The sequence below is a fragment of the Bubalus kerabau genome, chromosome 3, assembly GCF_029407905.1.
Source record: "Bubalus kerabau isolate K-KA32 ecotype Philippines breed swamp buffalo chromosome 3, PCC_UOA_SB_1v2, whole genome shotgun sequence".
Lineage (NCBI taxonomy): Eukaryota > Metazoa > Chordata > Mammalia > Artiodactyla > Bovidae > Bubalus > Bubalus kerabau.
The window spans coordinates 22,316,990-22,336,755 of record NC_073626.1 but is presented as its reverse complement, the minus strand read 5'-3'; the positions used below and the strand labels follow the sequence as shown (position 1 = coordinate 22,336,755).

The 19,766-nt window shown below is 41.2% G+C and overlaps 1 long non-coding RNA gene and 4 other non-coding genes across 5 annotated transcripts; 4 read left to right on the top strand and 1 right to left on the bottom strand.

Moving 5' to 3' along the window:
* Positions 1-1,966: 1,966 nt before the first annotated feature.
* On the bottom strand, positions 1,967-2,039 carry TRNAR-CCG (transfer RNA arginine (anticodon CCG)). Its single transcript has one exon. It is a non-coding gene; the product is annotated as a tRNA-Arg (tRNA).
* A 3,766-nt stretch (positions 2,040-5,805) lies between these two features.
* Positions 5,806-15,611, top strand: LOC129647467 (uncharacterized). The gene is made up of 3 exons (XR_008712338.1): positions 5,806-6,270; positions 6,669-6,742; positions 14,678-15,611. It is a non-coding gene; the product is annotated as an uncharacterized LOC129647467 (long non-coding RNA).
* TRNAA-AGC (transfer RNA alanine (anticodon AGC)) lies at positions 6,421-6,492 on the top strand. Its single transcript has one exon. It is a non-coding gene; the product is annotated as a tRNA-Ala (tRNA).
* On the top strand, positions 14,281-14,352 carry TRNAA-AGC (transfer RNA alanine (anticodon AGC)). The gene has a single exon. It is a non-coding gene; the product is annotated as a tRNA-Ala (tRNA).
* Positions 15,612-18,864: 3,253 nt separating the features above from the next.
* On the top strand, positions 18,865-18,936 carry TRNAA-CGC (transfer RNA alanine (anticodon CGC)). The gene has a single exon. It is a non-coding gene; the product is annotated as a tRNA-Ala (tRNA).
* Positions 18,937-19,766: the final 830 nt, after the last annotated feature.

Here is a 19,766-nt window from a genome sequence, read left to right as displayed (position 1 = left end):
CCGGGAGTTGGTGATGGACAGGGAGGCCTGGCGTGCTGCGATTCATGGGGTCGCAAAGAGTCGGACACGACTGAGTGACTGAACAGAACTGAACTGAACTGAATTCTGAGGGGTAATGGTGACGTGCTGCTTCCTTTAAACACATATATCTGGACTATGTATCTTTGGAGAAATAAAGAGCCTCTTGATGACAGTGAAAGAGGAGAGTGAAAAAGTTGGCTTAAAACTCAACATTCAGAAAACTAAGATATGGCATCTGGTCCCATCACTTCATGGCAAATAGACAGGGAAACAGTGGAAACAATGGCAGGCTTTTATTTTGGGGGGCTACAAAATCACTGCAGATGGTGATTGCAGCCATGAAATTAAAAGACCTTTGCTCCTTGGAAAAAAAATTATGACCAATCTAGATAGCTTATTAAAAAGCAGAGACATTACTTAGCCAACAAAGGTCCATCTGGTCAAAGCTATGGTTTTCTCGGTAGTCAAGTATGGATGTGAGAGTTGGACTATAAACAAAGCTGAGCACTGAGGAATCAATGCTTTTGAACTGTGGTGTTGGAGAAGACTCTTAAGAGTCCCTTGGACAGCAAGGAGATCCGTCCAGTCTATCCTAAAGCAAATCAGTCCTGAATATTCATTGGAAGGACTGATGCTGAAGCTGAAACTCCCAATACTTTGACCGCCTGATGTGAAAAACTGACTCATTTGGAAAGACCCTGATGTTGGGAAAGATTGATGACGGGAAAAGAAGGGGATGACAGAGGATGCGATGGTTGGATGGCATCACCAACTTGATGAACATGAGTTTGAGTGAACTCTGGGAGTTGGTGATGAACAGGGAAGCTTGGTGTGCTGCAGTACATGGGGTCGCAAAGAGACCCACACAACTGAGCAACTGAATTGAACTGAACTGAACACTTGGGTCAATGGACACAAAGTATTTGTCTTTTTGTGACTGGCTTATTTCACTTTGAATAATGTCCTCAAGGTCTATTTCTTTCTTTTATTTAAGACGATAATATTCCATGGTACATACCACATTTTATTCATCCATTTATCCTTCTAAGGATATTTAGGTTCATTCTACCTCTTGGCTATTGTGAATAATGCTGCTATGAATATGGGTGCAAATATCTCTTTGAGACTCTATTTTCAATTCTTTTGAATATATACCCAGAAGTGGAGTTTGCTGGCTCATACCATAGTTTTCAGTTCCATTTGTGGCATTTGTGCTCTTGCTAAAAACTAAAGGTCTCATGACTACACAAAAGTTGCTCCAGAGTACAGTTCAATTGGAATAAAAGCTTTTGGTGGCTTCTGCCTTTATGCTTTTCTAAAGGGAGGAGGTAGAGGCAATTATATTTATGGTAGCTAATGAAAATCTGGAGAACATCTATTTCAAACCATTCAGAGCTACAATTATAGAAATCCTAGTCAGATATTTGTTTCCAGAAATTTAGCTAGCCATTTCCCCATTTAGTTGATTTTTTTTAAGTGATCCCTGACCCCTCAAAAGTTCAGTATTTCAGCTTTGTAAAGACCAAGTGCCTTCATATTCTCAGCGAGCTATTATATCATAGCACTATTATTCATTAAGCCAGGAATAATAAAATTCCGTCTAAAGAAGCCCCCATCCCTAATTTTTTATTTCAGCCTATAAATTATTTCTTTCATAGGACGTGAAACAAGTTTTAGTTGTTTTGTTTCTGTGTTTATCTCATTTGTCGGGTTCGGTAGAAAGTAAGCTCCTTGAGGACACGTGCTAGTCCCTCCTCGTTCATGCCTATAGCACTCGTCAAACATCAGGCCTCCAATATATAATTGTTAAATAAGAACGAATTGACCGATTACTTGATTGAACTCACTCACAACCGGGCAACAGCATCAAGAGAGGAAAGGAAGCAAATCAGATTTTAAGCCTCTCCAACCTGGCAGGGAATCAGACCAGCAAATGGAAAAAAACCGACCACGAAGGGACTCGAACCCTCAATCTTCTGATCCGGAATCAGACGCCTTATCCATTAGGCCACGCGGCCAAGTGTAGGAGACCCCTCTCACGTAAAGTACAAAAGTTATGTAGACCGGGGTGGGCGGGGGCCTTTCTACTGACTGGACTGAACTGAACTGAAACGGGAAGAAGGAATGCATCTTCTTTTTTCAGAAATCTAGCTAATGGTCAGGCTACTTGCCCCAAATTTCATCTTCACACAATCTCTCTAAATCAACTCTGTCCCTCTCCTTTGCCTCCACTACTTTGACTGCTTAACAGATTTTTCTTCCCCCAATCATATTTAGAAATCACAGTATTTGCACTGCATAAAAAGAACTTTAGAGTTTAAAACCTTAGAGTTTACATTTCAGAGAGGTAAAAAGGAAATGGAGGCAGATATAAAGCTCAACAAGCTATAGACCTGCCATTTTCAGTTCTGTTACGGACGATACTGCAGAAATGAAAGCATTTTGACACATGATTTTAAGAAAAAAAATTTTAGAGTTTGTGACCTTATTAATAATCGTTTGGCCAAGAATGAAAATACAGACTGAAGGAATCTTAATATCCTCTAACAAACAAATTTAGAAATTTGAAGGCAAACTATTGATGCTAGCTGGAAATGAGTTTTATACAAGTTGCAGTCTTTGGAAACAGGTGACTATATTCCAGAGGAGAAAACAAACTTTTGAAGTCTAAACTCCTTAGTGGATTCCTTTGGATTTTCATCTTGGCATCCATTCCATTTGCAAGCAAAAATTGATCTCCCCTAACTCATATTACTTTGCCAACAAAGGTCTGTCTAGTCGAGGCTATGGTTTTTCCAGTGGTCATGTATGGATGTGAGAGTTGGACTGTGAAGAAAGCTGAGTGCCGAAGAATTGATGCTTTTGAACTGTGGTGTTGGAAAAGACTCTTGAGGGTCCCTTGGACTGCAAGGAGATCCAACCAGTCCATTCTGAAGGAGATCAGCCCTGGGATTTCTTTGGAAGGAATGATGCTAAAGCTGAAACTCCAGTACTTTGGGAACCTCATGCAAAGAGTTGACTCATTGGAAAAGACCCTGATGCTGGGAGGGATTGGAGGCAGGAGAAGGGGATGACAGAGGATGAGAAGGCTGGATGGCATCATCGACTTGATGGACATGAGTTTGAGTGAACTCTGGGAATTGGTGATGGACAGGGAGGCCTGGCATGCTGCAGTTCATGGGGTTGCAAAGAGTCGGACACGACTGCACGACTGAAGTGAACTGAACTGAACTCAATTTTGTACCTTTTTTTTTTTTTTGGTACTTTTTATTCCTTCGTCCTCTTCATTGTTCAAGTTTTTTATTCATTTTTAAAATTTAGATATTTTTATCATAGTGTTAGTCACTCAGTCCTGTCCAACTCTTCAAGACCCCATGGACTGTAGCCCACCAGGCTTCTCTCTCCATGGAATTCTCCAGGCAAGAGTACTGGAGTGCGTCTCCATTCCCTTCTACAGAGAGCTTCCCAGTCCAGGGATCAAACCTGGGTCTCCTGCACTGCAGGCAGATCGTTAACTTTGAGCTAGGGAAGCCCTTAATATTAAAAGCAACAGAATTATATCTTTTTGGTGCACCCCACCAGGAATCTTTAGTTCCCTGATCAGCTATGCCACCCTTCCCCTTCCCTTCTCCCCTCCCCTCCCAGGAAGCTTGGAGTCTTAACCACCGGACCACCAGGGAGGGTCCTGTGTGTCTTTTTTTAATGCCAATACCTTACCATACTGTTTTGTTTACCATAGCTTTGAAAGACCCACTCCTCAGCAGTCTTCCTCCCACAATTCTGTCTCCTGCTCAAGGGTACCCTTTTTTCCCTTCTTGTTTTCTCCTCCTTCTGTATTAACTTTTCCAGGATCCTAGTTCATGTCAGTTTCTGTTCCTAGAGTTTCAGGTCCAGTTGTTCCCAAACTAGTTTAAGTTTGTTTATCATATTCAATTGAGGGACATTTATAATTTTAAAAAGTTTATTGAAGTATATAGTTGACTTACAATGCTAATTTCTCCTGTACAGCAAAATGATTCATTTATATATATATATGTATATATATATATATACATACACACACACACATTCTCTTTTATATTCTTCTCCATTATGGTTTACTAATGGCACCCCACTCCAGTACTCTTGCCTGGAAAATCCCATGGACAGAGGAGCCTGGTGGGCTGTGGTCCATGGGGTCGCTAAGAGTTGGGCACAACTGAGCAACTTCACTTTCACTTTTCACTTTCATGCATTGGAGAAGGAAATGGCAACCCACTCCAGTGTTCTTGCCTGGAGAATCCCAGGGACAGCGGTGCCTGGTGGGCTGCCGTCTATGGGGTCGCACAGAGTCGGACACGACTGAAGCGACGCAGCAGCAGTAGCAGCAGCAGCACAGAACATAGAGTTTCCTGTGCTATACAGTAGGACCTTGATGTTTACCCATTCTATATAGAACAGTCTGTACCTGGTGGTGGTGGTTTAGTCGCTAAGTCATGTCCAACTCTTGGGACACCATGAACTGTAGTCAGGCTCATCTGTCTATGGAATTTTCCAGGCAAAAATACTGGAGTGGGTTGCCATTTCCTTTTCCAAATCTGCATGGGCAAATCTCAAACTCCCAATCCCTCCCCCCTCCCCCACAAGTCTCTTCTCTATTTCTGTGAGTCTGTTTCTGTTTCATGGATAAGTTTGTGTGTCATATTTTAGTTTCCATATATAGGTGATATCATATGATATTTGTCTTTCACTCTCTTACTTCACTTAACATGATAACCTCTAGGTCCATCCATGCTGCTGCAAATGGCATTCTTTGTTTCTTTTTTATGGCTGAGATATATTCCATTGTATATATGCACCATATCTTCTTTATCTATTCATCTGTCCATGGGCATTTAGAATACTTCCATGTCTTGGCTGTTGTAAATAGCGATGCAATGAACTTAGGGGTGCATGTTTATTTTGAAACCTAGTTTTGTCTGGGTGTATGCTCAGAAGTGGAATTGCTGGATCAAATGGCAACTTTGTTTTAGTTTTTTGAGGAACGAACATACTGTTTTCCATAGTGGCTGCACCAACTTACATTCCCACCAACAGTGTAGGAGGGTCCCTTTTTCAGTTGAATAACGTAAGAACCCAAGATTCTGAGAGCACTTAGCATCTAGAGAGTGGGGCCCAGCAATCCATAGTTTTATTCAGTTCCTCCAGGTGATTTTCCATCTTTATGGATCCCCCCGACAATCCCCTCCCCCCCTCCACAGTGTTGTCTAAAAAGCATTCATACGTCCCTTTAGCCTCTCTGAGAGTCGCCTGTGGCCCAAGCATTGTATACCCAAAGGCAGGAGGAGAAGGGGAAGACGAGATGATTGGATGGCATCACAGACTCGATGGACAGGCGTTTGCGCAAGCTCCGGGAGATGGTGAAGGACAGGGTAGCCTGGTGTGCTGCAGTCCACTGGGTCGCAAAGAGTCGGACACGACTGAGCGACTGAACACCAAAATCCGATGACCCCCTCAAGTCCTCTAGGGCTCTGCCTGGTCGGATCCGCCAGGACGGGCAGATCCGGAGTTGGGGAGGAGCCGAAAGGGAGGCGGTAATTTGAGGTCTCCAAGAGTCCACAGGAGTGAGAATCAGGAGAAAGCTTAGATGGAAAATGATTTAGGATTTGCTCCCAATACTCATTTCTGGGTTGACCCTGGTACCCAAAGTCAGAGAACGGCGGGAAGCGCCTGAGGGTTGCCCCTCGGAGGTCAAAGGGTCTAACTACTGCAGGCTCCTGAAGGGTTTATACAGTTAAATCATTTTGCGGATCAAGCCTACGCCTTAAAACGCCTTCCTTCTGGGTACCGTTCAGTTCCGACAGGGGGCGCTCTAAGGCTGCTCGGTTTCTTTCTCTCCTCTTCCACACGCACGTCTCGGTGGTTCTCGAGACCCGAGGTTGAAAGCCTGGGAGAGGCAGCCGCCATGCCGTGTCCCCGACTCTGAGTCTTGACGCGCGAGCTTACCCGAATGAGGGAAGCGACCGACGCGGGCCCAGTCTTCTCTCCTACCTGGACCTAAATCCCTATGGCTCCATTTAGGGCTTCTTTTTATCCTCCGGCTTTATACTTACGGTTTTCTGGCAACCTATTTAAGCAGAGGTCTTATCCCAGACCTCTCCCTGGGGGCGGCCAGTCAGGAGCTCCCCCTTCGCCCCAGGCATGGCCGTCGAGCTGGTGTCCGAGAGGGTGACCCGTAGTGAGAGAGCTCAGGACCAGATGGGACTTTCGGTATAATATTTAGTTTTCGTTCTTATAGCCTAGTTACAAGACAGTATTCAGTAGAGAAAGTTCAAAAACTGAATTTCATGACGTGAAGTTTCTTTTGCGGAAGCTATATTGACGGGTCATAGGAATAATCCTGAAGAGATTATGGCGGGAGGGGGTGTAGCTCAGTGGTAGAGCGCGTGCTTAGCATGCACGAGGCCCCGGGTTCAATCCCCGGCACCTCCAGTTTTCTTGGGGAGGTGCGGAATTTGTTTTGGGTTCTAACAGCATTAGACGCATCCTCGTTTGCTAAGAACGTCCACCGCCTGTCTTCTTTTCTGGTTCTTTTGTTCTCGTCCAGGTCTTTTAAATCACACAAAAAGAACTATTTTGTTTTTAATATGGACCCATTTTTGCCCTAGGGCCTTAACACCACCGTGGGTAGCTGAGTCAGCTGGCAAAAGACATGGACTGCGGAAACCGAAAAACAAGCGAGGTACCAAATTAACAAATCCAATTACGATAGTTACATTTCGCAGTATCATCTAAGAGCAAGAAACACAGAAAGCAGAAAAAATAAGAGCAAATGTGAAGTCCACAGGAAATTTTCTTTAGATCCCTTCGTTTTCTGGGCTGTTGCTGGGTCAAGGAATAGATTTGAGGAGAGGAAGGAACGCTTTCCTTTGTTTTTCCCTACCACTCTTACCCCATTACAGTCTCCCCTTCTTTCCCCGCTCCCTCCTTCTGTTTTTATATTTTATATGCGCTTCTTTAACTCATTGCTCCTGAGTAACTTTTAAATTATAATATAAGCTTCATGTCTAGATAGAGTTCTTATTGTGTTAAATAAGTTCTGCCCTTTTTACCTGATGAAGTAGAATGTGAAACATTTAATTTTTTAAAACTTTGGACAACTGAATGAAATTTATTTGTAAATATCCAAACAGTCTTTGAGATAAAGGACTGAAGCCTTGCCCTAACTTCAGTTTGTTTTTTTTTTTCTTTTTTGGGAGGGGAGGTATGATAAATACAGATAGCAAAGATTCAGCTACCCAAAGAGCTTCTTGGTAGGTATTCCTAATAATAACTTTGAAGAGTTTGGAGGAATTTGTCCTTGCTGTTGTAAATGCTTTCCTGTACATGATGTAAGCATCAAAGTTCTGGAGAATGACTTAGGTGCCACCAAATGGTCATCTTGGGGACACCAAAATCCGTTGCTATGTATGAGTTCTGAGATGGCCAAAATTTCCCTGTAATGGTAGATTGTTGTTTTTTAAAATGTCCTTCTAGATTCTTAAAATCATGTTTTTTGGCATTTTTCTTTAGCTTCAAAATTCTGCCTTTAGAGTAGGATTCAGTATTCATGAAGTGAAGTGAAGTGAAATGAAGTCCCTCAGTCGTGTCCGACTCTTTGCAACCCCATGGACTGTAGCCTACCACGCTCCTCCAGCCACGAGATTTTCCAGGCAAGAGTACTGGAGTGGGTTGCCATTTCCTTCTCCAGTCAGTATTCATAACTGAACTATTTTCCCTCTAAGAAATCATTAGCATTTTCCTTTCTTGAGGAGACGGCCATGCCTTCTCTCAGTTCCTTAACTAGGGACTGAATCCAGGCCATGGCAGTGAAAGTCTAGAATCCTAACCACTAGGCAGCCAGGGAACTCCCAATATTTTCCAATTTTTAATTGAGGTTGCCAAGACAAATAAAAAATCTCCATGTTTCTATATTATAGCATTCCAAAATCACAAAAAGCCGAGATGATATGTACTCTCTGTATAGATCAGTTCAGTTCATTTCAGTTCAGTCACTCAGTCATGTCCGACTCTTTGCGACCCCATGAATCGCAGCACGCTAGGCCTCCCTGTCCATCACCAACTCCCGGAGTTCACTCAGACTCACGTCCATCGAGTCAGTGATGCCATCCAGCCTTCTCATCCTCTGTCGTTCCCTTCTCCTCCTGCCCCCAATCCCTCCCAGCATCAGTCTTTTCCAATGAGTCAACTCTTCGCATGAGGTTTCCAAAGTACTGGAGTTTCAGCTTTAGCATCATTCCTTCTAAAGAAATCCCAGGGCTGATCTCCTTCAGGATGGACTGGTTGGATCTCCTTGCAGTCCAAGGGACTCTCAAGAGTCTTCTCCAACACCACAGTTCAAAAGCATCAATTCTTTGGCGCTCAGCCTTCTTCACAGTCCAACTCTCACATCCATACATGACCACTGGAAAACCCATAGCCTTGACTAGATGGACCTTGGTTGGCAAAGTAATGTCTCTGCTTTTGAATATGCTACCTAGGTTGATCATAACTTTTCTTCCAAGGAGTAAGCATCTTTTAATTTCATGGCTGCAGTCACCATCTGCAGTGATTTTGGAGCCCCCAAAAATAAAGTCTGACACTGTTTTCACTGTTTCCCCATCTATTTCCCATGAAGTGATGGGACCGGATCCCATGATCTTTGTTTTCTGAATGTTGAGCTTTAAGCCAACTTTTTCAGTCTCCCCTTTCACTTTCATCAAGAGGCTTTTTAGTTCCTCTTCACTTTCTGCCATAAGGGTGGTGTCATCTGCATATCTGAGGTTATTGATATTTCTCCCAGCAATCTTGATTCCAGCTTGTGCTTCTTCCAGCTCAGCGTTTCTCATGATGTACTCTGCATATAAGCTAAATAAGCAGGGTAACAATATGTAGCCTTGATGTACTACTCCTTTTCCTATTTGGAACCAGTCTGTTGTTCTAACTGTTGTTCTAACTGTTCTATCTGTTGCTTCCTGACTTGCATACAGGTTTCTCAAGAGGCAGGTCAGGTTGTCTGGTATTCCCATCTCTTTCAGAATTTTCCAGTTTATTGTGATCCACACAGTCAAAGGCTTTGGCATAGTCAATAAAGCAGAAATAGATGTTTTTCTGGAACTCTCTTGCTTTTCCATGATCCAGCAGATGTTGGCAATTTGATCTCTGGTTCCTCTGCCTTTTCTAAAACCAGCTTGAACAACTGGAAATTCGCGATTCATGTATTGCTGAAGCCTGGCTTGAAGAATTTTGAGCATTACTTTACTAGCATGTGAGATGAGTGCAATTGTGCGGTAGTTTGAGCATTCTTTGGCATTGCCTTTCTTTGGGATTGGAATAAAAATTGACCTTTTCCAGTCCTGTGGCCACTGCTGAGTTTTCCAAATTTGCTGGCATATTTGTTACCTCCTAAATCTTTAGCAAAGATCCTCACATTAGAACTATTAATGCAGTCATCTGAGTATATATTGGCAAAGGGGTAGCTTCCTTTACAGAGTGTTAAGAAGTTGCTACGTCTCCAGCACAGTATACCTTGAATTTTTGAAGATACAGACCATCAACAAATTAGAGTTGTCTAGGGGGAACATTAGTCAGCATATGAAAGTAGGGATATAGGCCCCCTTTCTCTACCTGAGAGAGGGATCATAGGAGACTCATTAATACAGTCATATCAATAGATAACTCTGGTGATCTCAGTCTGCTTCATCAGCTTTTGAATATACACATATCCGACCTCACCAGACCGCCTGCCTCTGAAAAGCTTAGCAGTCAGCCTAGACAACTGCCTCCTCTGGTCTCCATCTTTTTTGGATTCTTTTTAGAATTTCCACATTGGTAGGTTCTTGCTCACATGATCCATGTCTTTTCAGACCTTACAAAAACTGCTGAGACAAACAACTGTCCCAACGTGAGAAGAACCATTTGTTCTAAGTAAATATGACTGCTTGGTCTCTGGGACAGTGAAGTGAGAGGGACCTAGTGTATTAAAAGCAGTTCCCCACTTTAAATCATTCTTCAGGGCAAAAGCCTCAAGAGGACCTCTTGGGATTTAAGTCAGAATCTCCTTTCAGTTTTTAACCAGAAAATTCAAAAGCAACAGAACTCTTACCACCTATGAATATTTTCTGTCTCTCTCTTTTTTTTTTTTTTGGTTGCAAACAGCTACCTCATACCAAAAACAGCACATGGCATCAATAATTTCTCTCTCTCCTCAACCAAATTATTTTGACTTCTATTCTCATTCCTAATTTTCAATAGATTTAATGTTTATTAGAATGAGAGGGGCTTATTTTAGAATACATAAGGATTCTGTTATAGCTGCTGCAACTGATTGAGATAGACATGCTTTGATTTCCTTCTCATTTTCCTTTGTGTATACAATTACGTAAAACATCTAAAAGTTATAATAATCTTTGCCCTCTCCTACTTCATTATTGATGACACAAAATATCTTTTATATGGTGTAATCATTAACTTAGAGTTATAATTAAGTTTTATGCTTTTTAAATTCTATACCAGATTTAAAGATGACTGAGCAACTTGACTTTCACTTTTCACTTTCATGCATTGGAGAAAGAAATGGCAACCCACTCCAGTGTTCTTGCCTGGAGAATCCCAGGGATGGGGGAGCCTGGTGGGCTGCCGTCTATGGGGTCACACAGAGTTGGACACAACTGAAGTGACTTAGCATAGCATAGCGTAGCATATACAGCTACATTACAATTTTACAGGATTCTATATTTATCTGTCTGTTTTCCTTTACCAAAGAGTTCTATATTTTTGTTCCATTTTGTATTGCTGTTCATCAGCTTCTTGCTTCAACTTGAAGGATTCCCTTCAGCTTTTCAGCTGGGGCAGACAGTAGCATACTTCTTTCTGAGTAACACTCCTGTTATAGTAGCTGGGTGCTGGGCAAGAGGCAACAGCCTTAGGTCTTCTTGGCAGCTCTCTCCTGGCCTGGAACCTTGGTCTCATGATGGCCATGAAGGGGCCCTACAATAAAATAGAATCTGTTTTCCATGAGTGGAAAGATGAGAGCCCTCACCTCTTAGCTGCACTTTCCCAGAACTTAGTCTCTGCAAGAAGGAGCTGAGGGTATGATTAGAAATGGAGGAAAGATACTAGAGCTCTCCAAACGGAAATGGGTTGGGGGAGGGGGAACTTTGTTTCCTTGGCTGTGTGGTTTGGAGTAGAGTTTCTATCAGCCTGGCCTGGGAAGAGAGAGGGAGGGAGTAGGTTGTGATTCAAATGACACAGATTCTCATTGTTATTACTGAACTTTAGTATATTTTCTTGAATTAACCTTTCTTAATATGACATATGCCCTTAGAACCATTTCCAAATAATTTATAAAATTTCCACAATTTCTCTGATGAGCACATTGATGGAGTTCTTCCTGCTGCCATGCTTCTGAGTTGTGTGTGTGTGTGTGTTTAATTTATTTCTGAGTTTGTAATTAACCAGATTACCTTACATCTGTATCTCCTTTCAAATAATGCCTCATCCTAGTTTCTGGTGGCTCCTGGCAATCCTTGGATTGTAGCTGCATCACTCTAATCTCTGCCTCCATCGTCATATGACCTTGATCCCTCTGTATCTCTGTCTCTGCATGTTCTCCTCTTGTAAGGACATCAGTCATTGGATTTAGGAACTCACCCTAATCCAATATGAAGTCTTTTAAACCAATTATATCTTTAAAGACACTATTTCTAAATAAGGTCACATTTTCAGGTTCCAAGTGGACATGAATTTTTGCCGGACATTATTCAATCCTCTACAGTGTTGAATATATGTTGACTTTTGTCAATGCCTATCATGCAACTATGGAGATGATCATGTATGGTTTTTCTCCTTAATTTTATTAATTTGATGGATTATATTAATATTGTCAAAGATAAACCAGAGCTGGACAGTAGATAAGAGGTAAAAATGATTTCATTCAGGAATATTGTGATGGGGGAAAGGCCTCAGTACAGAAATAGAATCAATTTCAAATACAGCATAGGCAAGTGGGAATTTATAGCTAATGACCAGGGGAGGGTGGGTTGAGGGTCAATGGATAGAAAATTACTAAGAGGAAACATCCGAGGTAAGGCAGAATTCTGGCTAAACCAACCAAACAGGATTCCTGCTGAAAGCAGTCCAAGGTGATCAGACATTACCTAGGGGATGGTAGAGGATAAGGAACACAATTAGATATGAAGGGTAACCAGATATGCAAATAGAGGATTCTAGCCAAACCAGCCTAACAGGATTCTTGCTAAAAGTGAACAACACAGAGAAGAAAACAGAAATCCAAAAGTCAAGTTCTATTTGGAAAAGAGTTCAGGGAATCCTGAGTAGAGATTGGTAGAGGAGAGAATCTTTGTTAATGTCTTCCTTGATAATGAGTGATCTTTGTATTTCTGGAATAAACCCCACTTGGACATTCTGTATTATGTGAAATTAGACTATATTTTTCATTTTCTGTGCAAACTGAAAAAGTTTGTGATGAACATCGTACTCATAAAATGAATTGGAAGAGCTCCTTCTTTCTCCATGCTTTGAAAATTTTAAGCAGCATCATGATTTTCTGATATTGGTAAATTTTCTTTGTGAAAGTATTTGTGCTTGGTTCCCTTTGTTGCCTGTTCAACTGTTTTTCTATAGTAATGACATGTTTAGACTTTCTTACTCTACAAGAAGTAATTTGGGTATCAGTTCAGTTCAGTCGCTGTCATGTCCGACTCTTTGCGACCCCATGAATCGCAGCATGCCACGCCTTCCTGTGCATCACCAACTCCCAGAGTTTACTCAAACTCACGTCCATCGAGTCGGTGATGCCATCCAGCCATCTCATCCTCTGTCGTCCCCTTCTCCTCCTGCCCCCAATCCCTCCCACCATCAGAGTCTTTTCCAATGAGTCAACTCTTCGCATGAGGTGCCCAAAGTATTGGAGTTTCAGCTTTAGCATCAGTCCTTCCAATGAACACCCAGGACTGATCTCCTTTAGAATGGACTGGTTAGATCTCCTTGCAGTCCAAGGGACTCTCAAGAGTCTTCTCCAACACCACAGTTCAAAAGCATCAATTCTTCGGTGCTCAGCTTTCTTCACAGTCCAACTCTCACATCCATATATGACCACTGGAAGAACCATAGCCTTGACTAGACCAACCTTTGTTGGCAATGCTATCTAGGTTATAGTGCATTTATAAAATCCACTTCATCTAAAGTTTTCAAGTCATTTGCTAGTTGTGTCTTTATGATTTTTAAAAAGTTTTTCTGTTTGATAGTTATTTGATAGATATTTCCTCCCATCAGTTCTAGTTTTGTGTGTCTGCACTTTTTTTCCTTTTCTTGATTACAATGGTTAGAACTTTGTCGACTTTTCAAATATCCAGTTTTTTTCTTTAACTAGTTCTACTTAAAAAAAAAAAAAAAACTAATTTTCTCGTTTGTCTTTATCAACCCTTCCTTATTTTTGGCTTATTTTGTTCATTTCTAACATCTTGAACTGAGTTCATTATTTGCTATTGTTATCAACATCCTTTTCATCTCTGACTGGAGAAGTATTTACCTCAATACCTTATTGTGTCTTTTGCCCGTTTAAGCAACTTTCCCAATGTTAACTGAGGCTCTGTTGGTTTATGGGGCTGGACGCGAGAGGCTCAGAGCCTGTGAGAAAGATGGGGTGAGTGAACTAGTCCAGCAGCGCGAAGAGTTTTTAACCGAGGGTTAATGCGCGTCACATTAACCTTCTTTAATGGCCTTCTATTCTACCCCTAAGGGGGTGCGATCATAACCAAGGAGCCCCCTCTCTCGGCGGCCGAAACAAACGGCTCTCCATTTGTCCTTCCATCTTCTGTCTTCTGGAGCTAATTTGGTTGCTTTCCACTGCATTATATACTTTGTGACTTTCTGGCAGTCCTTTAAAGCATCTAGGGAAGAGAAAGTGAAGAAAGGAGAAAGTGAAGAAAAGAGAGAAAATATTTCATCAGGCTCTTCTAACTGCGGCAGGGAAGTGATGCCAGACAGACAGAAGCAAAAAGGTCCCAGGACCACCAACGGGGGCTCTCCGTCTAGAATGCAATTTACTCTTCTTTTAGCAAAGCATGATATAGGACCTATATTTAGGTTCTAGTTTTAAGGTTTTTGGAAATTAGTGAAATTTGACACACTAGACTTTAGCTTAATGTTAATTCTTGTAAAACTGACCCAAAACTGTCTTCTGTCTTGAATATATTCCCGAGGGTTCGTTTTCGGGCAGGGGGTGTAGCTCAGTGGTAGAGCGCGTGCTTAGCATGCACGAGGCCCCGGGTTCAATCCCCGGCACCTCCAGTTTTGAACGCCTTTCCTTGCTCAAAAAGAAAGTAAACCTACTTAACAACTATTTGCTATTAGTATTAGTGCTGTTCTTTTTCTACTCCTCCGGTTTGGCAACACTCAGGGTGGCTGCGTAAGGAGGAAAAGACAAAGCCTGGGCTCATTCAGCAGCTCGAGATTCCGAACAGAAAGCCCGTCACCATATTGACGAGCCTTTTTGCCTTTGGTTTCACTTTGCAGTATTATTAATATGTAAAAAGCAGGAAAGAAGAGACAAGGATGACAGAATTTAACAAAAGAAAAACACACGATCTCAAGCCAATTTTTTTTTTTTTTTTAGCGTGTTTTGTTCTCTGAGCCGTGTTGGCCATGATTAGACTGCAGATTGAGCAAGAAGACAGCGTTCCAAACTTGGGAAATCAAGAAATTTATTTTCATCAGTGGATATGAAGAAGTTACACTTAGGCATCAATAGCCCCATTGGGAAGTACCTTGGGCTGAAGATCTCAAACGTCAGAGATTAATTTCCAGTTTTGGTCTGTTTTTACTCTTACCGGAGAATAGGACTTAACTAGATAATTTAGTTAAGTTACAGAAGTAATTTTATCTGAGACTGTTGCGCCCTCTATCGGAAAGAAATTTTCCAGACCCTGGGTCCTTGGACTAAAGCTGTTGGTGGTACCTTGTTAGAATGCAGGATGTCAGTTCCCCCTCAAACTTACTGAACTAGAACCAACATTTCGACAGGATCCCTAAGTGTTTCCTCTGCACGTTAAAATTTGAGTCACTGGTTTGAGTGCTCCAATGTGGGTTAAAATGATTATATATTATAAATATATGGCTTATTTTATTAATAATTTTCCTACTTCCTATTCTAATGTAGTAAAAACAATTGCAAAAATGTATTTCTATTGTTGAACCAGTTTTGTATTCTTATGACTGACACTGTTTCCCCTCTCATGGTAATATGATATTTACTAGTATTTTTAAATCAGTATACATAATTGAATTAGATGTCAAGTTTCTTTTAAATAAAATGTTTTGCAGGTTTGCAGTCAAGATGGTGCTAACTTCCAATACGAACTAGGAAGCTCATATCTTTCTTTATGCTCAGCAACTTTTTAAAAAAACTTTTTATTTTGTATTGGGTTATAGCCTATTAACAATGTTGTGATAGTTTCAGGTGGACAGTGAAGGAATTCAGTCATACATATACATGTATCCATTCTTCCCCAAACTCCCCTCCTGTCCAGGCTGCGCATAACATTGAGCAGAGTTCCATACGCTATCCAATTGGTCCCTGTTGCTTATACATTTTAAATATAAGTGCATACATGTCCATCAAAAGTCCCTAAGTATCCCTTCCCCTCATTCTTCCCCCCTGGCAACCATAAATTTGCTCTCTAAGTCTGTGAGTCTCTTTCTGTTTTGCAAGTTCATTTGTATCCTTTGTTTTTTAGATTCCACATATAGGGGATGTCATACGATATTTCTCCTTCTCTGTCTGACTTACTTCACTCAGTTTGACAATCTCTAGGTCCATCCATGTTACTGCAAGTGGTATTATTTCATTTTTAATGGCTGAATAATAGTGCATTGTATATATGTACCACATCTTTTTTATCCATTTCTCTATTGATGGACATTTAGGTTGCTTCTGTTACTGTAAACAGTGCTGCAATGAACACTGAGATGCATGTATTCTTTTAGATCATGTTTTTATCTGGATATAGACCCAAAAGTGAGATTGCAGGGTCATACAATAGCTCTATTTTTAGTTTTTTAAGGAATCTCCATATTTTGCTTTATAATGGCTGCTGTACCAGTTTACATTCCCATCAACAGTGTTGGAGGATTCCCTTCTTTCCACACCCTCTCCAGTATATATTGCTTCTGGATTCTTTTAGGATAGCCATTCTGGTTGGTGTGAGTGAGGTGATATCTCATTGTAGTTTTGATTTCATCAAAATTTTAAGTAGGATAAGATATTTCCCAAGTTAAATGTCTTCATTTTAGGATTTACCTCTTCAAAGAAAGAGTAAGAGCTAGTGCTCAGGAGCCAGACTTTCTTTAATAGGGGTAATAGGTCATTTTCTATTTTGTTGACATATTTTCTCTCTTTTTGTTTTCTAAGTACAATTTTATGATGTCTTTTTGCCGCTTGTATCTACTATGTTAAGAGAAATGTATTCACATGCTCCAAACATAGGACTGTGTGGATCACAAAAAACTTTGGAGAATTCTTCAAGAGATGGGAATAACAGACCACCTTTCCTGCCTCCTGAGAACTCTGTATGCAGGTCGAGAAGCAACAGTTGGAACTGGACATGGAACAACAGACTGGTTCCAAATAGGAAAAGGAGTACGTCAAGGTTGTATATTGTCACCCTGCTTATTGAACTTCTATGCAGAGTACATTATGAGAAATGCTGGGCTGGATGAAACACAAGCTGGAATCAAGATTGCCGGGAGAAATGTCAGTAACCTCAGATATGCAGATGATGCCACCCTTATGAAAGAAATCAAAGAACTAAAGAGCCTCTTGATGAAAGTGAAATAGGAGAGTGAAAAGGTTGGCTTAAAGCTCAACATTCAGAAAACTAAGATCATGGCATCTGGTCCCATCACTTAAGGGCAAATAGACAGGGAAACAGTGGAAACAATGACAGACTTTATTTTCTGGGGCTCCAAAATCACTGCAGATGGTGACTGCAGCCATGAAATTAAAAGACACTTTCTCCTTGGAAGAAAAGTTATGACCAACCTAAATAGCTTATTAAAAAGCAAAGACATTATTTTGCCAACAAAGTTCCGTCTAGTCAAAGCTATGGTTTTTCTGGTAGTCATGGTGAGAGTTGGACTATAAAGAAAACTGAGCACTGAAGAATTGATGCTTTTGAACTGTATTGTTGGAGAAGACTCTTGAGAGTCCCTTGGACTGCAAGGAGATCCAACCCCAATCCTAAAGGAAATCAGTCCTAAATATTCATTGGAAGGACTGATGCTGAAGCTGAAACTCTAATACTTAACTACCCGATGCAAAGAACTGACTCATTGGGAAAGGCCCTGATGCTGGAAAAGATTGAAGGCAGGAAGAGAAGGGGATGACAGAGAATGAGATGGTTGAATGGCATCACCAACTTGATGGTCATGAGTTTGAGCAAGCTCCAGGAGTTGGTGATGGACAGGGAAGCCTGGCATGCTGCAGTCCATGGGGTCACAAAGAGTCCGATACGACTGAGCAACTGAACTGAACTGAAGCACAGGAATTCATCAAGTTGCAAAAGGCAAATAGACTAAACATGTAAAAGAATATCATGAATTTTCACCACTGGTTTTATTTATTATATTAGGGCTAAGGTCCAAATGGAATTTTTTCCCCCTTTTCAATCGTAGACTTCTCCAACGAAATTCACCTCTGTAATTTAAGGGAGAAGAGGATTGAGTGGAAAAGTCAGGAACTTAGTATGAGAAAACCATAGGAAATATAGGGTAGAAATTTCAAAAGATTATATGCAATACAATAAAAGTAACATGTGGTTAATGCAGGGTACACAGCCTGGTCCAGTTGGAGTATTACTCAGCCATTAAAAAGAATACATTTGAATTAGTTCTAATGAGGTGGATGAAACTGGAGCCTATTATACAGAGTGAAGTAAGCCAGAAAGAAAAACACCAATACAGTATACTAACGCATATATATGGAATTTAGAAAGATGGTAACAATAACCCTGTATGTGAGACAGCAAAAGAGACACAGATGTATAGAACAGTCTTTTGGAGTCTGTAGGAGAGGGAGAGGGTTGGATGATTTGGGAGAATGGCATTGAAACATGTATAATATCATATATGAAACAAATCGCCAGTTTTTAAGACTCCTTACTTTCACTGCCAAGGACGCAAAAGAACAACTAACTTCTCTTTTGCTTTTCTTCCTATTTCTTGAGTGATGGGGCTCTCTTTTATGTGCCTCCCACTTTGTTTCTTGCTCTGTAAATCCAGTAGGTCTCTCCAACCTGTGTCTTACAACCTACTAACTTGCTTTTAAAATTCCACACTTCTTTCCATCCCTGAATCTGCCCGTTTAATTTATACCTTGAGCACTATTCTCCTAGACCATTCTATAAACCTTCTTAGTTGCCTTCAGGATGTAACAAAAATGAATCGAGTGTTGGAAATAAATCGCTGAACGAATTGATGGTGATTTTTATTTTCACCTGGGGTTTCCCATTAAAATCTTGTCCTTAACATTCCTGTAAAGCAAACATCAAATAGCAATAAGTGTTTTATCTAAGGAAAACTCGGTCAATTTTCTGACACTTTTTCAGTATTTTTTGTTCCACTTCAAGGTTTATTTGCTAAAGAATCAGCATCCTTCACAACTCCCTGACTTCCTTTGTCTTAAAGAAGTCGTAAATCCTGCTGCAACACATAATACTGCTAAAACAACAAACACCAGATGGGAAGAGGCCCACAGAATGTAGTGAGGTATTTCCAGAAGAACCCTCACAGACAGTGACTCAGGGAGGGGGTGTAGCTCAGTGGTAGAGCGCGTGCTTCGCATGTACGAGGCCCCGGGTTCAATCCCCGGCACCTCCAGCTGTGACTTGAGTTGTATTTTCTTCTTTTACTTATTGCCTGCTCACAAGAACCTAAGACATTCGTTTCAGTGGTGCACTCTTTAGACTTCATGACCCTCAAAACCCGTCAAGATAGCTGGCAGAGTACAAGTCTATTAGTATCCGACAGAGGCCATAACAAGTTAGCATAAACCTGGTGGCTTAAAACGACAGAAATTTGTTCTTTTACCCTTCTGGAGGCCAGAAATCCAAAGTTAGTATCACTAGACAGACATCAGGGTGTTGGCAGAGTGGTGCTCCCTCCAAAGGCTCTGGGGGGTGTGTGTCCAGTCTTGCCTCTTTCAACTTCTGGTGGCTGGTGGCATTCCTTAGCCTGTGGCGGCCTTACTCCAATCTCTGCCACCGTGGTCACACTGCCTTCTCTTCTCTGTATGTGAAATCCCTCTGTCCCTCTCTTTTAAAGACACTTGTGAGTACATCAGGCCTAACTGTATAATCCAAAGTAATCTCCCCATTTTAAGATCAATAAGGAAATATTGGACTTAAACTACACACCAGATCAGATGAACGTAACAGACATATGCAGAACATTTCATCCAATACCCCTGGAATACACATTCTTCTCAAGCATACATGGAATGCTCACCATGATAGATAATGTGTTAGGTCACAAAACAAGTCTTAACAAATTTAATATAATTGAAATTACTCTAACTTTCTTTTCCAACCACAATGATATGACAATCCATAACAGTAGGAAAGCCAGACATATCACAAATGTTTTTGTTGTTTAGTTGCTAAGTCATGTCCAACTCTTGTGACCCCATGAACTGTAGCCTGGCAGGCTCC